The following is a 22,173-nucleotide window of genomic DNA, read 5'->3' as shown; positions in this document are numbered from 1 at the left end:
AAAATGGCATCTTGCATTTTCAATGTCACCAGTCACAAGGTGAGTAAATGTTGCTTTATTCTTTAAATTTGTTTATTCGTAGGGAAACTACCTCAAACAACAATAAAGTTAATTGCCGACGATATTTTAATGTACAATGCACATCGCATCCAACGCCGCCACATGTACAATACACACAACCTTCTTACAAATTTCATACAGTGTTCTGTCTGTATAATAATTATTTCAACTTTCCAATGAGTGGGTTTTTTTTTTTATAAAATTTAATTTGCAATATAGAATATCTAACGTTGTATGACTCGCGGTGTGTGTGTGTGTTGGGGGGGGGGGGGGGGGGGTCCGGAGTTCACAAGTTTACCAAGGGCTGCTGGGCTCAATTTGTCGTCGATAGATTTGATATTAATGAATTAAATCAAATTACTGATTCAAATAATTATTGTCGATCGATTAAGGTCTCGTACTCGCACAGTTTATATTGCTTGCTTGCTTGTGTTTGGGTTTTAAAACAGAATTCGAATTCATTGATGTACGAGTTATTGAAATACCGTTAAAGAAATGGGTAGACCACCATGAGCCTTTTAGTTTTGGGAACTTTCAACGGATCCTGGTAAGATATTTCAATTTATTTCATACCCTTTCAAACAATAACAAAGAGATGAAATGTTAACGCTGCGACCGGATATATGATTAAATTCACCCACAGGTTATTGATAAATAATGACATTATCATAACGTCATCTGTCAATTTTTTACTTTAAAAACAGTACTGGTACCAAGATTTCTATCATGGGAATCCATATATTGTTCCAAAATTAAGAGATTTTAAAGAGTTAGAACCCATAATAATGCCAAATCTTTAAAGAAAATTGACACCCGGTTACTATAGATGCGGTAGAACCATCCACCAGGCAATGCCATATTTTTCCCAGATCAAATGTCTACATCGGTGCACCACTTGCATTCTCTGTTAAGTCGGACCAAAACAACGTCGAACAATAACATAGTAGATCTCACACCGATGTTTAAAAATCTCGGTAGCAAATATTTGGGAATTTGTAAAAAAAATATTAACACATTGCTTTCAGTGGTAGTATGGTATTTAAAATTTCAGTAGCCCCACAGTACAACCTTTATGACTTGTTTGGTAGCCTGACCACAAGTTTCAGTTGTCCCGGGCTAGCGGGCTACCGTTAGTTTCAAACCTGCTACATAGTATATAGATGGCAATAAATAACTTGAGCAAATAAAAATCTCACTACAGTACTGTGACATCCTCTAAAGAAATTTATGCATGTTAAATTATGTTGAAAAGCGTATTTTAGCATGTTAAATTATAGCAAGGTCAGCCACTACTTGCGCCTTATAAAGTGTGTATATATGAAGTTAAACAACCATATATTGCGTCATAAACGATTTTTCATTGAGTTTTAGTTATTGTGACGTAATATTGTGAATTTGATGTTCGTAACAATCGCTCATTTTACATGCGAGATAAATTTGTGCGAAGATATTAGGTCTGTTATCCCTAAGTACCACATTGGCTATCAAATTACCACGGCATTTGCAAAAATTATACATACATATTATTTTTGTCGACATTTAAACTATGTTCATTCACCGGAAAACATTCATCAATGTAATACACGCAGTGGTGAAGTTTTCTGGTCAATTTTTGCATTGATATGTTTCGACCAAAGAAAGATTATTGAATAAATTTCTTAAAGGAAGAAAACCAGTGCATCAAAAAATAGGTGTTTTATTGACAATTTTCTATGGAAACCGTTACCCCCAGGTCGCCAAAAAGTTCATTTTCCCCGTTTATCAAATAAAGATGTCCCAACATAAAAACTGAACAAATATTAGCTTTATTTAGATTTCTACAACTATCTGTTCTTAGGCTTTTTTTCTAATAAAAAATACTAAATCTACTCACCAAATGTTAATTAAATGTCCAGAATATCCGTTGAGAAAGAGCAGTGTGAACAGTTTTCAATCTTTTAGTTTTACTATTACCAGAGTTGGCGAAATGTGCCGGATTGCAGATGATCTGTGGTTGTTTTTATGTTTGTCCGGTAAATGTTAGAACTCCGTTAGACATTGTGTCTGGTAAATTTTGAAACGCAGTATAGAAAACAAAATTCAATTGAGTAACTCAAAGATTGGTTGTTTGATATTTGGGGGTTTCCTCCATTTATCAATTTAATAAGACGTTCGTATCAAGTTCAGAGGAAGTTAAAAGTAGTAAACATAAATGACCAACAACCATTTAATGATCGAGTTAACTTTGTTAAAAAAATGGCGTCCGATATGGCGGCGCCAATGAGATGCTTGAAACCCTTATTCAACTTCTATTTTTGAAAATGATTTTCTCATATAGGTACGTGTTACCTTTATATAAGCCTTGCTAGGCTCAGTATTTAAGGGTATTCTAACTTATTTTTAAACATCAGCAGTATATATGATTATAAAGCCTCTAGACTTTACCAAGATTCTACATAACATGAGAAGGCATTACAAAATTTGGACAAAACTGCAGCGAAACAAACACTGCAGAACCATTTTAGAACTGTTCATATTGAAGTACGGTAAACAGAATTCAAGCCGAGTGGCTTTAAATATAAACAATGAAAATGTTTTCACATATTAAACGTGTATTTTTGTCATTTTATTTCCTTGTCTGAATAATTTTCAAGATATCTGGCAAATTTTGAAAATTTATAGGACACAATGTCTGGTGGATTTCTAGGCCATTTCTCCAACTCTGTATAACTATTAGATGGTGTAAATTAACATGTTAATGTTATCAAAAAACACTTTTATATGGATTAAGATAATTAATAACTTAACTTGTCTTAAGTTTATTAAACTGAAATTGAATGTTGCAACTACTTTATTAACTTGTGAAAATTGTAACTTCCACGACAGCATAGTGAATGAGTGATTCAAACAAGAATTTATTTTAACAAATTGTCCTGATTGAGTCAAATGAATTAAAACTTCTTAAAGTAGAACATGAAACGTAGCCAGTACTCTTGGTTTGTCAACATGTTGTTTACAGTTCGCATTTCACTAAACGGGTCATTTCGGTTTGAGGAGAATCATGTACAGTCACTAATAACTGGAATTTAAGGAAATCAATGGAATCCTCAAAATCTTATTTCACCAAATGTAGTCATTCAAATAAAGGCAGGTTACAAACACCTATCCAACTCTGAAGAAATGTCCTCATTTGATAGCTGTTGTGAGATTCTTAGATTCGATAATTCAGAGAGATTTCGGTGTAAATTCAAATTACTGTCCATTACAGTTAGAGTTATTTCCTTTTATAAAAAGTTATTGAGTAGTCAGAGTTTATGTTGGTTTAGTGTCCTCTGGCGTTTTAAAAACTCTCCTGAGAATTGCCTACGAGAAGAATATTGTTGTATTTCCTTTAAAAGCATGATGTTGATGTTAAGTCGCTTTCTGATGCTTTGTCAACATTTAAAGCATGAGAGAGAGAGAGAGAGAGAGAGAGAGAGAGAGAGAGAGAGTTTGTTGGTCTTTACTGCACAATATGCATAATAACACATTTTTTTATTTATTAAACTAAATTGTGTAAAAAGAAAACAAATATGTCTTCCTGTCGATATCTATAAATTCCTGTTTAATGGTAATTAAATTGGAAAAGCATATTGTAGCTTTATTAGTGATATGAAATAACAGATGAACATAATATTGCAAAAGTAAGAGTAAATATCACTAGACACAATATAAGCTTATTGGTTAATTTTTTTGTCTGGAGAACGTGCCGGATGAAATTTTTTACAAATAAATTTTTGACACATTGTTGAATTGAATTAAAAAGTAGCATCACCAAAAATGCCAATATTGAATATAGTATGAAAAGAAAAAAATATTTGCAGCAGAAGTAAAATTGCATTATTTCAGTAAAACATCATTCAACATAACATGACTGGCATATTAGGTGTTTCTATAGCTAAGATATTTTGACTAAGACAGATACAGAAAAGTCAGAAGATCCCCAGTGGTGTGGGTTTATAAACAACCACACCATAATGTTGATTCAAAATGGCAAATTCACAATTTTGTCTGAAATTAGCAATTATTCTTTTAGCCAGCATCACAATATTTGTTCAAAAATTACTTAATAATGTTCTTCTACATAATTTTTTTTCTAGAGAAGGCGACTGTCACCAGAGGAGGATGCTAAAATTTTATATTCGGTCTGGTCTAGATAAAGACGGATTTCAAGTTAAATACATTTCTGATTTCGAAGGTAAATTTGAGGTTATACAATACATATTTAGTTCACCTGAATGAAGCTGTGTATTTAAGCATTTCATTGGTTCATATGCAAATTACCAATATATACTTCTATCTAGAGACACTGTTGCTCAGGTGAGCTACCCGCAACGTTATTTTTTACAATCCTATTCTATCCTATTGTGCGTTAATCCTATCGTATCGTGCGTGTATATTGTTCTATCGTGCGTTAGTCCTATCCTATCGTGCATTAATCCTATCAGAATTATCGTTTATCAGTATTTTCGTTTATCCTATCGTGTTAATCGTATGCTGCCTTTTCGTGGGAAAGTGATTTTATATTCAAGTTAAAAGTCGTTCAGTAAGCCGCAAACAATAATTTATCGAATAATAATGCACAACTAGATAAAGCACTCAATCAGATGAACAATATTGAGTTATCTGTAGGCAATTACTTTATTTCAAAGATATTTTAAAAAGAAATAAACAAAATATAATCATCTCTACAAAATGGAGATAAATGAGTAATATGAGCAGTCAAAATTTAAAGGAACAAGGTAACATATTATTTACCCGTACATTTAATTTATTAAATCGTACGCGGAGAGTGTCTTACTGCTTCACACAACTTGTACGTTACGCGATGTACATATTTTATGCAATAATCTTTAAAAAAATAATTATATTAATAATAGATTTTATAATAATTCAGAACAAGATTGAATTTTATTCTAGGCCACTATTTTCCGTGTGAATTTTCATCAGGCTGAGCTGTTCCGCGATTGGCTGATAGGTAACGTAAACAACATTAGTGTATATGTACAATACAGATAATTTTAGCCCACCTCAATTATATTTTCAGTGTATTCATTTCAAATGAGGCATCTATATTTAGCAATACATTTTGTTTGAAAATAAAATAGAAATTCTGCTTATAACTTAATTGCTTCGTACCTTTTGTTTATCAAAGTATGCAATCATCAGGTTAAGTGTGAATATTGTATATACTCACTGGATAATGAGATTATCCTGAACATCATTTATCCTTTCCTATCGTGTATCAATCCTATCATATCGTGCGTGTATCCTGCTCTATTGTGCGTTAATCCTATCCTATCGTGTGTGTATCCTATCGTTTATCTTGTAAAAAACAATGTTGCGGGTACTGTATGTGACACATATTGTTGAAAGTATAGAATGGTTTTCTGTTTAGGGGTGGGGCTTGGTTATAGACAAAGCATAACAAATTTTCAATTGATATGCATAATTTACATTGGTGTAAATACTAGATTAACTTTCTTACTTCATGGTATTTAAGAAAAGCCAAAATGACGCTAAATTGAAAGGAAGAAATTGAAACACTCAAAATATGTTATTCATTATCATCCTAAGGTTTTGGTGTTTTTGCAAAAGAACAGTTCAAAAAAGGAGAGTTTTTGCTGGAATATTTCGGTGAAAATATTTCACCAGAAGAAGCTGCTGTTTGTTCCAAGAAGCTGGATTGTAACATGATATTTCTTTTTTTTTTTATAAAGGAAAGCAATACTGGTAAGTTACTGTAGATTCATCAATATTCATTGAATACCAATATTTTAGTTTTCGTTGCTGAGTTGATCCATAAATTTATTAAAATCTCGAGTTCTTGTAATGCAATATCAAATAACAAGTTGAATTTAAAGGGTCATTACTCTACCCTTAAACTGATTTTCACTTAAAACATGAAAATCAATATCGATGACTATTTACTTATCACAGTATCTTCATTTTTCATATCAATAAAAGTTGCCCCAAAAAGTTATACATGTATATAAGTAATTTACTACCTTAATGATGTATATAAATATATATATATATAGTTATTATGATGCTTTCATTTTGCTCTTTCTTTCAGCATTGATGCTGCATCTTGTGTTGAACATATTTGTCAGTATGTGAACGACAACAATGTGAAGGACGCAAACGCCAGAATGAAACTACTGGATATCGATGGGAGGCCGAAACTATGTCTTTTTGCTACAAAGACATAGGAGTAGGTGAAGAATTGTCTTATCCATATGGAGATGACAAAAATCTTTGGTGGAGAAATAAGGCATGTTCTGTTTATTTTGAAACTTAGTTTTAAAATGCATTATTTTTTATTTATTATGAAGAATTTTAATTAAGGTAATGCAATGTCTGTTAGTCAATATTTCAACTAGGAGTGTGATAAACGCCTGTTAAATTAAGATTAAACGATAAAATCTTATTAGCTTAATGAATAGTATCATCTTATTTGATTTAGAGATGTTTTTGCTGGACAGGCACTATGCTTTTTTGGCTGGTTGTATTTTGTGCAAAATGTGCATTGACTGTAATAATTTTGGAGAAGGGATGTGATGTACAGTTGTACAGTTTAGATAGGGTATAATTACAGCTATTTACAAAAATTTTGGATGATGAAAGCATTCAAAGTTACATTATATACCCCATTTTCAGTGCAGAAATGGTTTATTATATATAAAAAAAAAAAAAAAGATTCTGTAAATATTTGAAACTTTTAGTTTAGAATATTAAGGCAAGAATTAACAAAATGCCAAAGTTCTCATATGCCAGTTTATGTTATTTTTCCCTTATGTTTGCATTGGAAATCTGTAACATTCAATTTTTGGGAGTTGATTTTAATCAACTCTCCTATGCACTTACTCGGGCAAAACGAAAGTGAAACAGTGTTTGGACCTAAGCACAAATCAATACCGCTGACAACACTTAGTTCTTGAAAATAATCGAAATAAATTCGATGCTATGTATTCTGAATATTAATACTTTAATATTTATTAATACCATGAAAATAATAAGATTTATAAATTGTACAAACAATTTAGATATTTTTTATTTTAAAGTCGTATGTATTCCCACGCTAGAGTTCAATGTAGTCTCGTTCAACCAGACGCTTGGCTGTCTCCGTTAATATCCGACAAAACAGAGTCTCTCTTGTTTGTCGGAGATAAACGGAGACAGCCGAGCGTTTGGTTGAACAAGACAAGAGTTCAATCTTGCCTAAATCCATACAATTTCTCAGAAATATTTCGATTCCTGATACTACTTGCCATGCAAAATCACATATCGGTGATTTTTAATAAATGATAATCGATAAAATCAACTCCCGTCAGTACTTCAGTACTTTGATTAATAATGTCAAATCTGACAAGTGAACGTTAAAAGTTTTGAATATATTTCTTTTTGTAAGATTAAATGAAACATTCAAAATTACATAACCAATTTGATACATACTTTTGAAAAATAATTGTTAAATCATAAAAATTCAATCTTAAAAAGAATTTTCTAGGCAATGTTTTTAGCAGCAGAAGCACACTGTTAACCATTTTTTATTGCTGCTCCATTTGTTATTCATATTTCTGACAAGGAGCGTGTATAATGACTTTTTAGTGTGATACAAGAATATTTCATTACAAATAAACATAAAAATGAATGTAAATAAAAGCTTATTTTAGGATATCTTTGGTCCTACCCTATAACTCACCAGGCCATGCAGACAAATTATCATACCATGTCAATAATTGAGCAGTTTTTAATTTGTCTACATGGCCAGGTGTGTTATAGGACTTTAACAGTCTTAATATTTATCAATAAAATTAATGGTTAAGTCTTGCCAATTATCAATTTAATATTCATCCTTTTCTTTTAGGAAAAAATTATACCTGATTTGTATACCTATGGTTATTGGAAAATTCCTTGTTTTATTGTTGTATTATTTGAAGGTTTTACACCAACATAAATCTGCATTTAGTTGATAAAATAATTATCAGTTGCTCTATTTCTATGTTTTGATAACTTATTCCAGTTGTTGTTTTATCTGCATTTAGTTGACAACATTATTATTTGTTGCTGTATTTCTATGTTTTGTTAACTTATTCCTGTTATTTTATCAATATTTGATGGTCTTATTAAGTTATTACTAGTCATTACTTTACTAAACTTGCATGGATGACATCTTATGATACATTTACAGCTGACATGCTTGAATGCTGAATTTGACCCATCAATTTTAGATGCTGAAGGAGGTTAAAGTTTTTAGAGCAAGTGAAAGTTTTTTGGGCATATGACCTTAAACAGAAACATCTAAATTATTGGTTTTAGCTTTACTATATACACTTAGATGGATGATACATCTTCTGATACTAAAGTACTTAATAGGCTTGAATGCTGAATCTTACCCATAGATTTCAGGTGCTTGAGTTGTTTAATGTTTTTGAACAGGTTATATTTTTTGGAGCAGGTGCCCTTTGATGGCCATTACTAAGTTATTAATTACTAGTCCTTACTACACTAAACTTGCATGAATGGTATATCTTATGATACTTTGAATGCAAATGACATGCTTGGATGCTTGGAATCTGAGCAGTCAATTTCAGATGCTGGAGGAAGTTAAGGTTTTTGAAGCAGGTCAACTATTTGGGATCAGGTGCTTTTTGATGGCCATATCTAAGTAATTATTGGGTCTACCTTTGCCAAATTTTGCTGGATGATGCATCGTGTGGTAATTATGCACCACAAGAGAAAGGGGAATTGACCATTAATGAATTGCTGTTTTCCAAATAGTCTGTGGATTTTTATCATATTAATACCCCCCCCCCCCCAAAAAAATACTTAATTTGTGCAATTTGGAGATTGAGTTATCAGGCTTTGAACTCAATATTATGCCAACTTAGATATATTCAAGATCTTTTACATAGAGTTTATGATATGAAAGATTGGTCATTGCAAATCATTTTTGTTAGTAATCTTGTCAGTTGTGAAATCTTAAGTTATTGTGAAAGAATGATTTGGGCCCACTTTTTTTCATTTTTTTTTTTATAACTGCTGCAAATCTATTTTTAGAAAAATGACATTAATGTATATATTTGTTACTTTCTTGCAGATAGTGACTCGGATCCATTTGACTTAAATGAGTCATCTTTGGTGGAAGAATCATATAGCGATAGTCTCTCCTCTGTAGGTAAGAATTCATCATACATTTCTTTATTCATCTTGAGTTTTTTTTAAGGGGACCAAATTAGAGACATTGGTATTGTGTATCTTCTGTGGGGTGATTAAGGAGACCAATAAAGTGATCTATGTGTACTTTATATTTTGTGTTTCTTCTTTGGGATGATTAAGGGGACCAGTTAAGTTAACTTTGTTATTAAAGAGTAGGTGATAATCATGTTGTTTATCCTAAATAGAATGATTATGGGACCTATTCATTAATGTGTTTTTTTTATCATATTAAATGTATCTTATTTGGGATGATAAAAAAACTAATTCAATAACTTATGTATATATACTCTACATTTTGAGTATCTTTGTTTGTATGATTATGGAGACCAATTTAGTATCTTTTGTTTTATACTTTACATTTTATGTATCTGTTGGAATGATTAAGGGGACCACTTTTGTATATCTTTGCTGGGATGATTAAGGGGACCAATTTCATATCTTTTGTTTGTGTACTTTAGATTTTGTGTATCTTTGTTAGGATGATTTAAGGGGCCATTTTGGGTAGCTTCCTTCCAAGTTGGGATAAATATAAGAGGACCAGCTCTTAGTCCTACATACCCTATTCTTACTATACATAACTTAAAGGGAATTGGACATGATTTGAGGTCAACATTTTATTTTTTATGTATAAAATGGTTTGAATGTGCATTTCGAATGATCAGACAAAATTTGAATGTTAGGAGTCAAATTACAAGCTAAATACAGAGATGAAAGCTCATTTTTACGTCAAAAAAATCTCAAGTCTTGTGTTTGTTTACAGATAATGTAAAGTAAAGTTAGTCACAAATGACTTGTGGCAAACAAGATCATTTTATTTAATATGTTCATAAATAATATTGTCAGAAAAGAAAGCAACACTTGATCAAAATTTATACCACTACATCACACAAAGAATTCTGAACTCTTTCCATGGAGGTTACTCGATATTGACTTTCAAATTTAAATGAAGCCTTAAAGATAACCATATTTACAATTCTAAACATTAAAAATGGAGAACTAAATATGAAAAATTGTAGCTCAAATCGCGTTTTGGTCCCTTTAAAAAAATACATGTATATGGCTTCTGATCATGTAATTTTTAAGGGCATTGGGTAATCAACAACTTGCCTATCAAATCTACTTGAAAACTACAGCAATTTTTTATTTTGGCCATAATAATCAGAAAAACACAAATCCAAATAGCTTAGCTTTTATATATATAGTTTTATACAGAGCTCTTTTTTTGAAGGAGACTGATATTGTCGAAAAACAGCAACGGCCATCTAGCCCTCTTAAACTGAAGTTATGCCTAATGATGGACATGAGGCAGTCAATTCACTAAACTTATTTCCCTTTAAATAATTTATAAAACCTCTGTTTCTAGGATGTAAAGACTCTTACTATTGCCTTGCATTAATCTTTCAACAAAATCTTTTTACAGTTCCTCTTTCTGAACTGAACACACTCTCTTCGTAGGTAAAGCAGAACTTAATGTTGAAAGAATTTAACTGATGTGTTATACTGTTTAGAATTAATGGAAAAAAATCTTAATAGTGTCACATTCTTAAATTACATGTAGGTTATTCAATGTTGAAAACAATGCTTTGCTTATTTATATAATAGTGTTGTGTTTTACAAGTACTATGCCTAAATAGTAGTTAGGGTTTGATACATAGTGCACGAGTCTGTATCAAACCCTGACCACTATTTAAGCTTAGTACATGCACAACACTATTATTGTTATGCCGACTGTTGAATATACTGGTGTGTCTTTCTATAAGTAGCTGTGACGTTCGAATGTTGTCTAGTCACCAGAAAGGCAAACGTTTGTTCATTCAAATAAATCAATTGATTTGATTGATTATTTAATCAACAAGTTGCTGTTCATTAAATAAATTGACAAACGTTTATGTTCTTTTCAAGAAATAAGATGCGAGGGACTCTACCGGGGAAACTTAAGTTGTTTAGCAGACAAAATCTCATTTAATTTTTATCCCATATATTCTTTATCAAGCATCATTTAATATAGGGTTTTCGGGATTCTCAAGTACAATTTTGATCACAAATGTTTAATCAATTTGTTCAAATGTTTATTTGAAACTTTAACTTTAGAATTCCCGTCAGTATTATGTGCTATTTATATTAATTGTTCGATGTCAATCGTATGTATCTACGTATCATATATGTAAAATCCGCGGTTGTCATCCCTTTGTATACTATGCGAAAATAGATGAGTATTGAATATATATAGAGAAAATGACAGGAGGCATAATAATGGAATATTCAAGGCAGGTAAAAATACTACCTCGCTCTGAAAATCGTCGGGTTTATGTACCTGTATTAATTGGATCTTTTGAGCATAATATTAGTTGATAAAGTTATTAATTTCTTTTTTCGTTTCATTTATCTTTTATTCCTAAATATGGGATAGGATAGGATAGGATAGGATAGAGCTTGTTTGCAGGAAAGGATACATGATACAGGATATAGGATAGGATTGTTTTGTTTTGTCAACTTTCATGATATCAGCACTGTAAGAGGAAAAAAAATATTTAACTTTCAGTCAACTTAAGTGCTCCTGTACATGTACCTGCAGTGTTTTATGAAAATCTAATCATTTGTTTTTATTTTAGGGGGCATCATAAAATATACATTAACTATCTTACTATATTACCAGATTTTAAAACACCCCAAATTGTTTTGATTGGTAATTTGTTATTTGGTTAAATATTGGTAAATGGTATCAACAAATTTGTATATACATGGCAAGCACAAAAGCATGTGCAATGAAATCCAAAGTTGGCCACCTTAGTTTTAAATTCTTAATGTTAATATTACTTATTTAAAAGCAACTTGAATGACAGATGATGTGAAACCATATATTTAACATATCATATAGACTTATCATTAAATTTTTTTTCCTCCTTAGATGAAATTCTAGAGTCAAAAGAGAAGAAAAACCCAAGGAATGGTAAATATTTATGTATTATTAATGTCAATGTATTTTGGGGCAAAATAGAATTATTGTTTGTTTGGAATTGCCTCCAGCCTAATTGAAACTATACCCCCCCCCCATTCCCCACCCCTGCTAAAAAATAATGTGCATACTTGTCTTCATTGTTTACAAGTTAGTTCAGTTCAAATGTCAGATATTGTTTGAGGTGGAAAACTTTTCCTTTATGCATATATTTCCATTCAAGTAAATGTTGAAGTAAAAATAAAGTAATGGATTTGATCACACTCGACCAAATTTATCACCTTAAAATACCCAAAAAATGATTCTTTATTCTTTAAATATACACAATATTATACAGTTGTTGACTGGGGTCGAGGGCAACAGTTGATCTGTCGGACCGGCTCGCAAACTGTTGGCCAAGGTCGAAGGCCGCGGGCAACATTTTGCGAGCCGGTCTGACAGATCAACTGTTGCCTGAGACACAGTCAACAACTGTTTTGTTATACCCCTTCTAATCAATAACACGTTTTCGCGGAATGTGACGTCACCGGTCAACAGTCTTTTTTAACAGTCGATTTTAACAGTTCCAGTCTAACAGTTCCAGTCCAACAGTCAAAATGCTGGACTTTTTTTTGTATAGAGTTATATAGTAACTGTTTTACAGGGGTATAGCAATGTACTTTTTAGCTCACCGAGACGAATTCCAATGCTGATTCCATAATTGTTGATTGTTTAAATGACTGTTTATTATATTCAGTTTGTGTTTTTAGAACATTTCTAAATAGCTAGCACCAAGTGTTCTATTTACAAAATAGTCATTCACAAGTGCTAAACTTCTCTACAGTGGCAGTATTTGTTACTTTTATAATTTATAATCAATAATTCTGGATGCATCCAGAATTATTGATTATGAATTATAAAAGCCTTTCAACATAATTTTTATCTTTTGTCGAACACGAAACAGTACAACAATTAGTAAGATGTGAAAAATAAAAGTGTTGTACATTTTAAATAATGCACCATTTGACATAAAAATAAATATTCTGTGAGAGTCTCTCGCATACATACATGTAAATTAATCAATATGTTCCGATCAAGTTAGACATACATCTATTTGTAAGGCAGGAAGTTTGGCCTCCTTTGCCACAGTATCTAAAACATTACCGCCTACTTTAATAGTCAGTGTCGGCGTCGGCGTCCGGACCTGGTTAAAGTTTTTGTTGCAGGTCCTGTATCTAAGCTATTACTTGCCCTATCTTCACCAAACTTGCATGGATGATGCATCTGGACCTACTTATGGACTTGAAAGACTTGGATGCTGAATCTGAGTCCTAAATTTCAGATGCTGGAGGAGGTAAAGGTTGTTGGACCAGGTTAAAGTTTTTGTTGCAGGTGCCCTTTGATAGCAATATCTAAGTTACTGCAGGTCTGTACTTCACCAAACTTGCATGGATGGTGTGTCTTATGATACTGATGCATCAGAAAGGTTTGAGTGCTGAATATGAGCTATAGGTTTCGGATGCTGGAGGAGGATAAGGTTTTTGGAGCAGGTTAAAGTTTTTGTTGCAGGTGCCCTTTGATAGCAATATCTAAGTTACTGCAGGTCCATACTTCACCAAACTTGCATGGATAGTGTGTCTTATGATACTGATGCACCAGACAGGCTTGAGTGCTGAATCTGAGCTATAGGTTTCGGATGCTGGAGGAGGTTAATGTTTTTGGAGCAGGTTAAAGTTTTTGTTGCAGGTGCCCGTTGATAGCAATATCTAAGTTACTGCTGGTCCGTACTTCACCAAACTTGCATTGATGGTGTGTCTTATGATACTGATGGACCAGGCAGGCTTGGGTGCTGAATCTGAGCTATAGGTTTCAGATGCTGAAGGAGGTTAAGGTTTTTAGAGCTGGTTAAAGTTTTTGTTGCAGGTGCCCTCTGATGATTATATCTTAGTTACTACTTTTCCTAACTTCACCAGACTTCTATGGATGGTGCGTCTTATGATACTGATGCACCTGACAGGTTTGAATGCTGAGTCTGAGCCATAGGTTTCAGATGCTTGATAAAGTTAAGTTTTTTGGAACAGGTCACATGTTTAATAGATAATAGTACTATTTCAAACTTGCATAGTTGATTAAACTGTAGTATGAATGAATCACAGAGGAAGCTTCAGATGCAGAGTTTGATCTCCATTATCAAGGATGCTAAAAAATATATCTTAGTTATTACAGGTCCTAACTTCACCAAACTTGAATGGATGGTGTGTTTTATGATACAGATGCACCTGACAGGCATGGATGTTGAATCTGAGCCATAGGTTGTGGATGCTGGAGCAGGTTAAGGTTTTAATTGCTAGTGCCCTTTGATGATGATATCTTAGTTATTACTGGTCTGAATTTCACCAAACTTGCATGGAGATGCGTCTTATGTATACTGATGCACCTGACAGGCTTGAATGCTGAATCTGAGCCATAGGTTTCGGATGCTGGATGAGGTTTAGTTTTTTTGGAACATGTCACATGTTTTATAGATGATAGCTTGCATAGTTGATTTAACTATATTATAAATGAAACACAGAGGTTGCTTCAGATGCAGAGCCTGATCTCCATTATCAAGGATGCTAAAGTTTGTTTGTTGATTAATGATATAACATGATTCCTATGAAATAGTATTGTTTGGTATGAAACAATATTGTTTGATATGACACAATATATTATCATATGTAATATTATAAAAAAGTTGTATGATACGATATGATATTGTATCAATTTTTTTTATATTTTATGTTATGATATTGTATCATGATATCGTTATGTATAGTATTGTATATTATGGTACAATATTGTATAATATTATATTGTATTATTAATTTATTATTTTATCACATGATACTATTAGATAAGATATTGCAAACTATAATATTGTATCCTATAAAACAATATTGTATATTCTATAATATTGTATCATACGATATTGTATATTGTTATACTTTCATGTTAAATACTAAAATCTGATTGGTTAAGACGCAGTTAATAATATTTACTATTACCCTCAGCGTTAGCAACGCACTTGGCAACGGGTAACATTAAAAAATGTTACATGCGCGAAAATTATGCGCGTACGGTTCGCTGTAGAATTCACGTTATTCCTATATAAAAGCAGTAAAATTTTCTTAAAAATTTTAAAAAAGACATTCAGTATAACAAAATAAATAGTGCCTGTTTGGGAGGATAACAGTTGAAATTGACACCCCTCGAAAACCATTGTCAACCTCCGCTTCGCGTCGGTTGACAATGGTTTTCTCGGGGTGTCAATTTCAACTGTTACCCTCCCAAACAGGCACTATTTATATAATATGATTTTAGTTTCTGTAATATAGAATTATATCACATAAAATTGTATAATATGATACTGTTATATAATATAATATTGTATCATACGATATTGTATAATATGATATTGGTTTATAATATGATATATTATCACATCACATATTATTGTATTGTATGATATTGTAAAACATATTATTGTATCATATGATACAATATGTATAATATATAATATTGTATTATAAATTGTTTTACTTTATCACATAATATTGTAGCATTTGATATGATACAATGTTGTATCAAATTATATTGTATCATATGATACAATATCATATTATGTATTAAAAATGATACAGTATCATACAATATCATACTATATTTTACAATATAATATCATATGTTTCAATGTTATGATGTATTATGTAATATGATATTGTAATATAATACTATATTGTTATATATATTATATAATGATATTGTATTATTTGATCAAATACAATAACGTATAACACAATACAATGTCATATCATACGTTACAATATCATATCTCATTATTGTTTATTATGGTGTTTTATTGTATTATTTGATATATGTTGTAAATATGATAGGATGCAATATTTAATGTTATTTTATTGTATTGATTAACAAATGAACATATGATTATCATACAATTTTTTAACAGATGATATACGATATTGTGTCAAAACAGAATCCATGAATATCCAAGATCATAAAGTATGATTTTCATTTAATATGATAATGGGGGTCTCTTAAAGGTGAAGACTCATAAATGTGATGTCTCGTCTCGGTGAGCTTTGTAATCTGTGATTACCTATGTTTTTATAGATTATAAAGTGCCTCAATTTTCTGGATTGGATATCAATTTAGGATTGACAAATGTATAATGGATACTGTTCACACAAAAGAAAACCTGGTTTGCTGTCATTTTGACAGCTTTTTTCTTGTTTAAGTATGGCCCTGAATTTTTTGGGAGGAGGAGGGGGCGGGTTGTGTTGATGACAATTTCATTAGGTATGTGCTTTTGGAACTCAAGATGGCTAATGAATATATAAAAAAGCCCTCCCGCATCTACTTATTTACTACTTTAAAAAAAATTGCCACCCTTCTCCATCTATTTAGGAGAAATTTGGCCCGAGAAACGTAATGATAATTTTATGTCACCTAACCCATGCAAATTTGAATTATCAATGTTTTTTTTCTGTATTTCAACAGTGAAGTGGTCAAAGGAAGATACAGCAGATTTGAAATCTCATTTTAGAAAAAACATATTTACTCAGAAAGACAATAACACAGGGAATCTACCATGTAAGTAACAATTTATTTAGCTCATGAACTGTAAATTAAAGGTGATCATTTGAATTGTTACTTCAAGCGAGCCTGGCTAATGACATGAAGTTGGCTGTTAGCCTTCCTGTCTGTTGACTATTTTGTCACAAGACCACTAACTGCATGAGAATAGACTTAAGTTAAAGTTTTTATTTCAATGTGATTCCTGCAGAATATGATTGTAGCGACATGCCGAAAAATACATAACCTGTATAAGATGTTAAATATTTATCATATAATATTTTATATTATAATTTGAATTTTACATTATAAAGTAATTAAGAATGGCAAAATTTTGAGACCTTTTGTAATAAATATCCCCCATCATAAATGTTGAAATATTCAGAAATTAATGACTTCTTGTATAGTATGAAATTATGAAAAATAATTACAACAAACAGCTAACAACCTTGAAAATCCATTTTAAAAATACATATTCGAAGCGAAGCAGACACAGTCGATGTTGAAATTAAATACAAAGTGGGTAAACTAATACTCTTTATTTTATCTCGTATAATTTTGCCAAGTCAATTAAGTGTTCGCTGCTAGAAGTATTCCCTGTTTTATACACAATATCATTAAAGTCTTCTGTACCCTGAACCTCAAACCAAACCTTAATATTTAACAGCCCAGACACGATAATACTGGATTGTTATACTACAAAAAAAAAAACTGCCGATAAAATGTACAGCACGATACTTGACATATTTTACAAAACTTTTTTGTTTGTAAGAAATGATTAAAGTAATGATACAAGTAATACATGATATTATTACTGACCACATACTGGCCTCATTAATTGAGTACATACACCGAATCCAGTCATTAAAAAAATTGGAATGTAAAAATCAAAATCAATTCTCTCAAAAATATGACGACCAGAGGCTACTAAAATGTAAACTTGATCTGTTAGTTGAGATTTTGAAGCAAGTTAATATTATTCTTCAAACCCATAATGAAAAAAATTGTGAAAAACTGAAGTGGGATAGACAGATGGAGAAAAAATCTCTAGTTCCCTTCAGTGAAGTCGGTTGGGGAATTTGTTACCTAATTTAGGATTATTTCATTGAGATTGATTAAAATATTAATGTTTAAAATGATGACTTTATGCCTATGTATGTGGTGTTCATGAACATGTTTTTAAAAATATAATCAATGACAAATCATTCAATCCTCTTTATTTTTTACAGGTAAGAAAGAAATTGAGGACTTCCTGAAGACAAATAATATATCATCATTAGATGGTCTTCATATGAAGACAACAATTTCCAAAGCCAGAACAAAGATTTTTAATGAGAGAGAAACAGCGAGGCCAAGAACTTCCAAAAAACTCGCAGAGTTGGAGTTGGTGGCTATATGAACAATTTAGAAATGAACATGACATGTGAATATGCATATGAATAGTATGTAGTTTTCTAGTAATATCGTACATCTCATGGGGGAGTGGTCACGATTTTGGTCAGATTTTTATTTTTGTATTTTTTATTGTTTATAATGCATTAGTATAATGCATTTCTAATGACCAACCACAATTTGAGTGTTAGTTGTAGTGTTATTAGCCAGATGCAGAGCTTCAATTCTTTGTTTTGTAAGAAGGCTTGTGTCTTATTTTTTTGACTTACATTGGTTCAATACACCGGTAAAAAGTTCTTTTTCAAGCTGATTTTTTTTTTATCTGCTAATTTGTTTTGTACATCAATAAACAGCTCCTTGTATTTGTCAAATTCATTTCATGTATTAACCTGGAATTTCAAAATGTAAACAAACACATGGCACAAGTCTTGTTTACATTACTTATGTTACCCTTGTGTACCAATCAAATGTCAACTTTTTGTTAAATGACGACTGTTTTTTTTAGCTTAAATTTTCAAACAAATTTTTGTCAAAAATTTCTCGGCACCTATTAATAGCAGAGGCTTAAAATTTTAACCTCTTTGTGTAGGCATGCCATATGATGGGATCCATTTTAAAAAAAAATGATGTAAACTCCCTGTGAAATATCGACTGCATATTTTGTATATTCAGATCAGAGCAGGGGTATCACTTTTGAGTATTGGCTCACAGATATCTTGTTTGTTTAAAATGAATTGACCTTTAGAATTTTGTTTCTTTTAAAAAAAAATTGATATTTGTTGTTACCAAGAATAATTGCAGATGTAACCTGTACATCCCTATAGAAAAGATCTGTGTTGCAAAATGTTACATACTGCAAATAACTTGATGCCTTTTATGTTAAAGGGGCATGGTCACGATTTGGCTCAAAATTAATTTTTCTCTTTTTAATGTTTACAATGACTTAAATAGGCATTTCTAATAATCAACCAAAAATTTGAGTGTCAGTCGTGAAGTTATAAGCGAGATATAGAGCTCACAATTTTGATTATGTAACCAAAGCTGAGGTCATGATTTTGATTACCGGTACATTTTAAATGTTGAGGGAAAATGTCAGGTTTAGACCAAAAATGAATGTTACAAACGCTAGGAACTGTTTCTTTAAGTTAAAAACGAATTAGTAATTAGAAAACTCAGCTAGAAAAAGAACCTTTGCCGGTATATTGAACTTATGTAAACAAAAACATTGCATGAGCCTTATTTCCATTATATTTTATTGAAAATGACAGTTTGAAACATGAGTTTTCATAGTGTTCATAGCCCCACCACACCGAATCAAACAAAGCTGTTTTTATGAAGCATCAATAAAAATATTTATATCTTGAATTTCATAATCCTGTAGGCACCTTGCATGTACAAGATCTTGATCTTAAAGAAGCTTTGTTTAATTTTCTTTTAAAGTAAGTTATGATAATGTCGTGTGTTGGAAAAGGTGCATATATAGAATAAATTTAAACAAAAACATTGAATTATTGTGAAATTGTCTACTGAAGAATTGAATGAAATAACTCTGATTAAAAGGACATTGATTTAAGTAATGATGTAAACTTATGTATTAGATTACTAGTTTGATGAAACAACTCATCAATTTTCTGAATTTGATGCTATGAAATATTGAAAAAAAGTTAAAGTATTAAACATTAATGATGCACTGAAGATGAATTACATTTTTGTTCTGAACTTGCTTTTAAGAATTAAAGTCTTAATTTGTTCAATGAGTAAATAAATTAGATTGTAATGATATTTGCATTACATTTATATATAGTAGATTATGCAATAATGAATTACTTTTATGATCATTTGATTCTTAACTTTAAATGGATGTTTAATTTAAAACTTGATTGTCTTCTGAACATCATATTATTTAGTTTTAACACAGTCTTGCTCAACTAAAAGTGTGCAAAGTGTTGAAAAAAAAGTTTGGTTAAGAATCACTTTTTAACTGACAGACTGCATTATATTTGCTGAATTAAAAATTCAGCTTTGAGCTATGATTGAATGTAGACTGGTCATTCAAGGGAGAAATGAAAGACATTGACTAAAATGCTCCACATTGTTGTAATTCTCTTTGACTTTTGCTCAAGAATTTTTGAAAACAGTACAATTGATGTTTTAATTTTCATGTTGTTTTTAAAGAAATGAATAATAAGTTGGAACAAATTGAATTTTTCCTATAAAATTGTTTGAATATGTAATAAAAGAATTTTAGAAAGCCCAATTTTGTTTTTCTGGTATTTTTTTAAAGTTCCCAATAGTTGTATTTTGAGATGCAGATAATGAAAGATTATTTCATCATTTTATTTCTAGTGTTTTTGATTCATTAATTTGGAACTTTGGTATTGTTTGAGACACTTATGTAGGCACTGAAATATTTCATACATTTGTGTAGTTATTTTTTATTTGTCACTCGCTTCTCAAAGTCAGAAAATACCTACACCTTTTCACCTTTTGACATGCCTTTAACTGAAGTTTAACCTCTGTAATATTAGAGATTAAAAAAATATTTAATAAAAAGTAGGAATCATCGCAAATTTAGAAATTAAAGAACTAAAGAACTGATAAGAAAAGAAGTTTATTTATTGTAAGAATAACTTGATGATATTATAAATTTAACCTAATGGCGGGCCTTCAGCCATGTAAGGAATGTTTCACTAAGCTATTTAAAATTATCTCATTATAAATACAAAAAGAACACAATGTAACACTTTAAATGAGATACATTGAAATATTGGGCACCTTAAGTTGGAATATATCAATATACATCTGGTCTACTTAAAGTGCCCATTGTAAATAAATATACAAATGTCCCCGTAAACAGTGCGACATGGTTTCTAAATTTTAAGGGGACACGAAAATTGTATATTTTTTATCTTTACGAGTTTAATGATTTCCTATAGAAAATTGGCCTTTGGTAACCATACAATTAATTTTCATGTAACTCATATAGTGTTGAGAGTAACATATCAAATTATACGAAATGTCCCCTTAAGGTTCAAAAAAATATATAGTCACCCTAAGGTTGAAAGCAGATATATATATATATATATATATATATATATATATATATATATATATATATATATATATATATATATATATATATATATATATATATATATATATATATATATATATACGTATGTAATGCGCATTTACATATATTATGTATGAAACATTAAAGTTACCTGCAGAATTATCCCAATATTCTGAAAACTTCAACTCATATTGCTTTAATTGAAAACAAAATGTTGAATCAGAGAAGTATGTATGAATAAATCAACTGTGACGGCAAGAGAAAGTTTTGGTTTTTAGGTTTGGTTCTGTTCCGCGCGTACTACTAAGTTATTTTATTTGAACTGGTTTTCTATAATTTATTAGACTGATACAAGTAGATATTCTAAACCAGATGTCCCTTGAGGAAAAAAACTCAGCTAAATAGATGTTCATTTATGTAATTTTTATATCAAAGATTTAGAAAAAAGAAAAAACCAGTTCGTTTCGATCGAGATGACACGTACATGCGCAGATGAAGATTTAAATTTTTTCGCCGGGGGGGGGGGGGGGGGTCCGACGGAGTGTTTTCCAGGGGGGGGGGGGGGTGTTCTGTCGCTTAATTATTTTCAGTTTTACCATGTGAATTTTATGAAATTGATATTTTTTCAAGCAGGGAAGAAGTCCGAACCCCCTCTAGATCAGCACATGCATATAATAGATCTCTGTAGGTATGCCTGAAAAAAAAGTTCAGGGGAGTTACCCCGCCCATCCCAATTTTTCTCACAACCAACATTTTTTATTAAATTTACATAAAGAAAATTGGACTTTGGGGGAGTTGTCCCCACCCCCATCTAAAAAATAAGTATATTCAATATTGATAG

At 31.1% G+C, this 22,173-nt stretch overlaps 1 long non-coding RNA gene across 2 annotated transcripts; it reads left to right on the top strand.

Moving 5' to 3' along the window:
- The first annotated feature begins 337 nt into the window (after positions 1-337).
- On the top strand, positions 338-20,516 carry LOC117686250 (uncharacterized). 2 transcript variants are annotated; one of them, XR_010711462.1, is made up of 10 exons: positions 338-607; positions 4,179-4,276; positions 4,999-5,056; positions 5,656-5,811; positions 6,155-6,352; positions 9,182-9,259; positions 10,721-10,751; positions 12,209-12,250; positions 16,793-16,885; positions 18,097-20,516. It is a non-coding gene; the product is annotated as an uncharacterized lncRNA (long non-coding RNA). The 2 variants fall into 2 exon arrangements; XR_010711463.1 differs by lacking the exon at positions 4,999-5,056.
- Positions 20,517-22,173: the final 1,657 nt, after the last annotated feature.

The sequence above is a fragment of the Magallana gigas genome, chromosome 2 (genome assembly GCF_963853765.1).
Source record: "Magallana gigas chromosome 2, xbMagGiga1.1, whole genome shotgun sequence".
Taxonomy (NCBI): Eukaryota; Metazoa; Mollusca; class Bivalvia; order Ostreida; family Ostreidae; genus Magallana; species Magallana gigas.
Note: the sequence above shows the minus strand (reverse complement) of the source record. Positions and strands in the feature narration are given on the sequence as shown.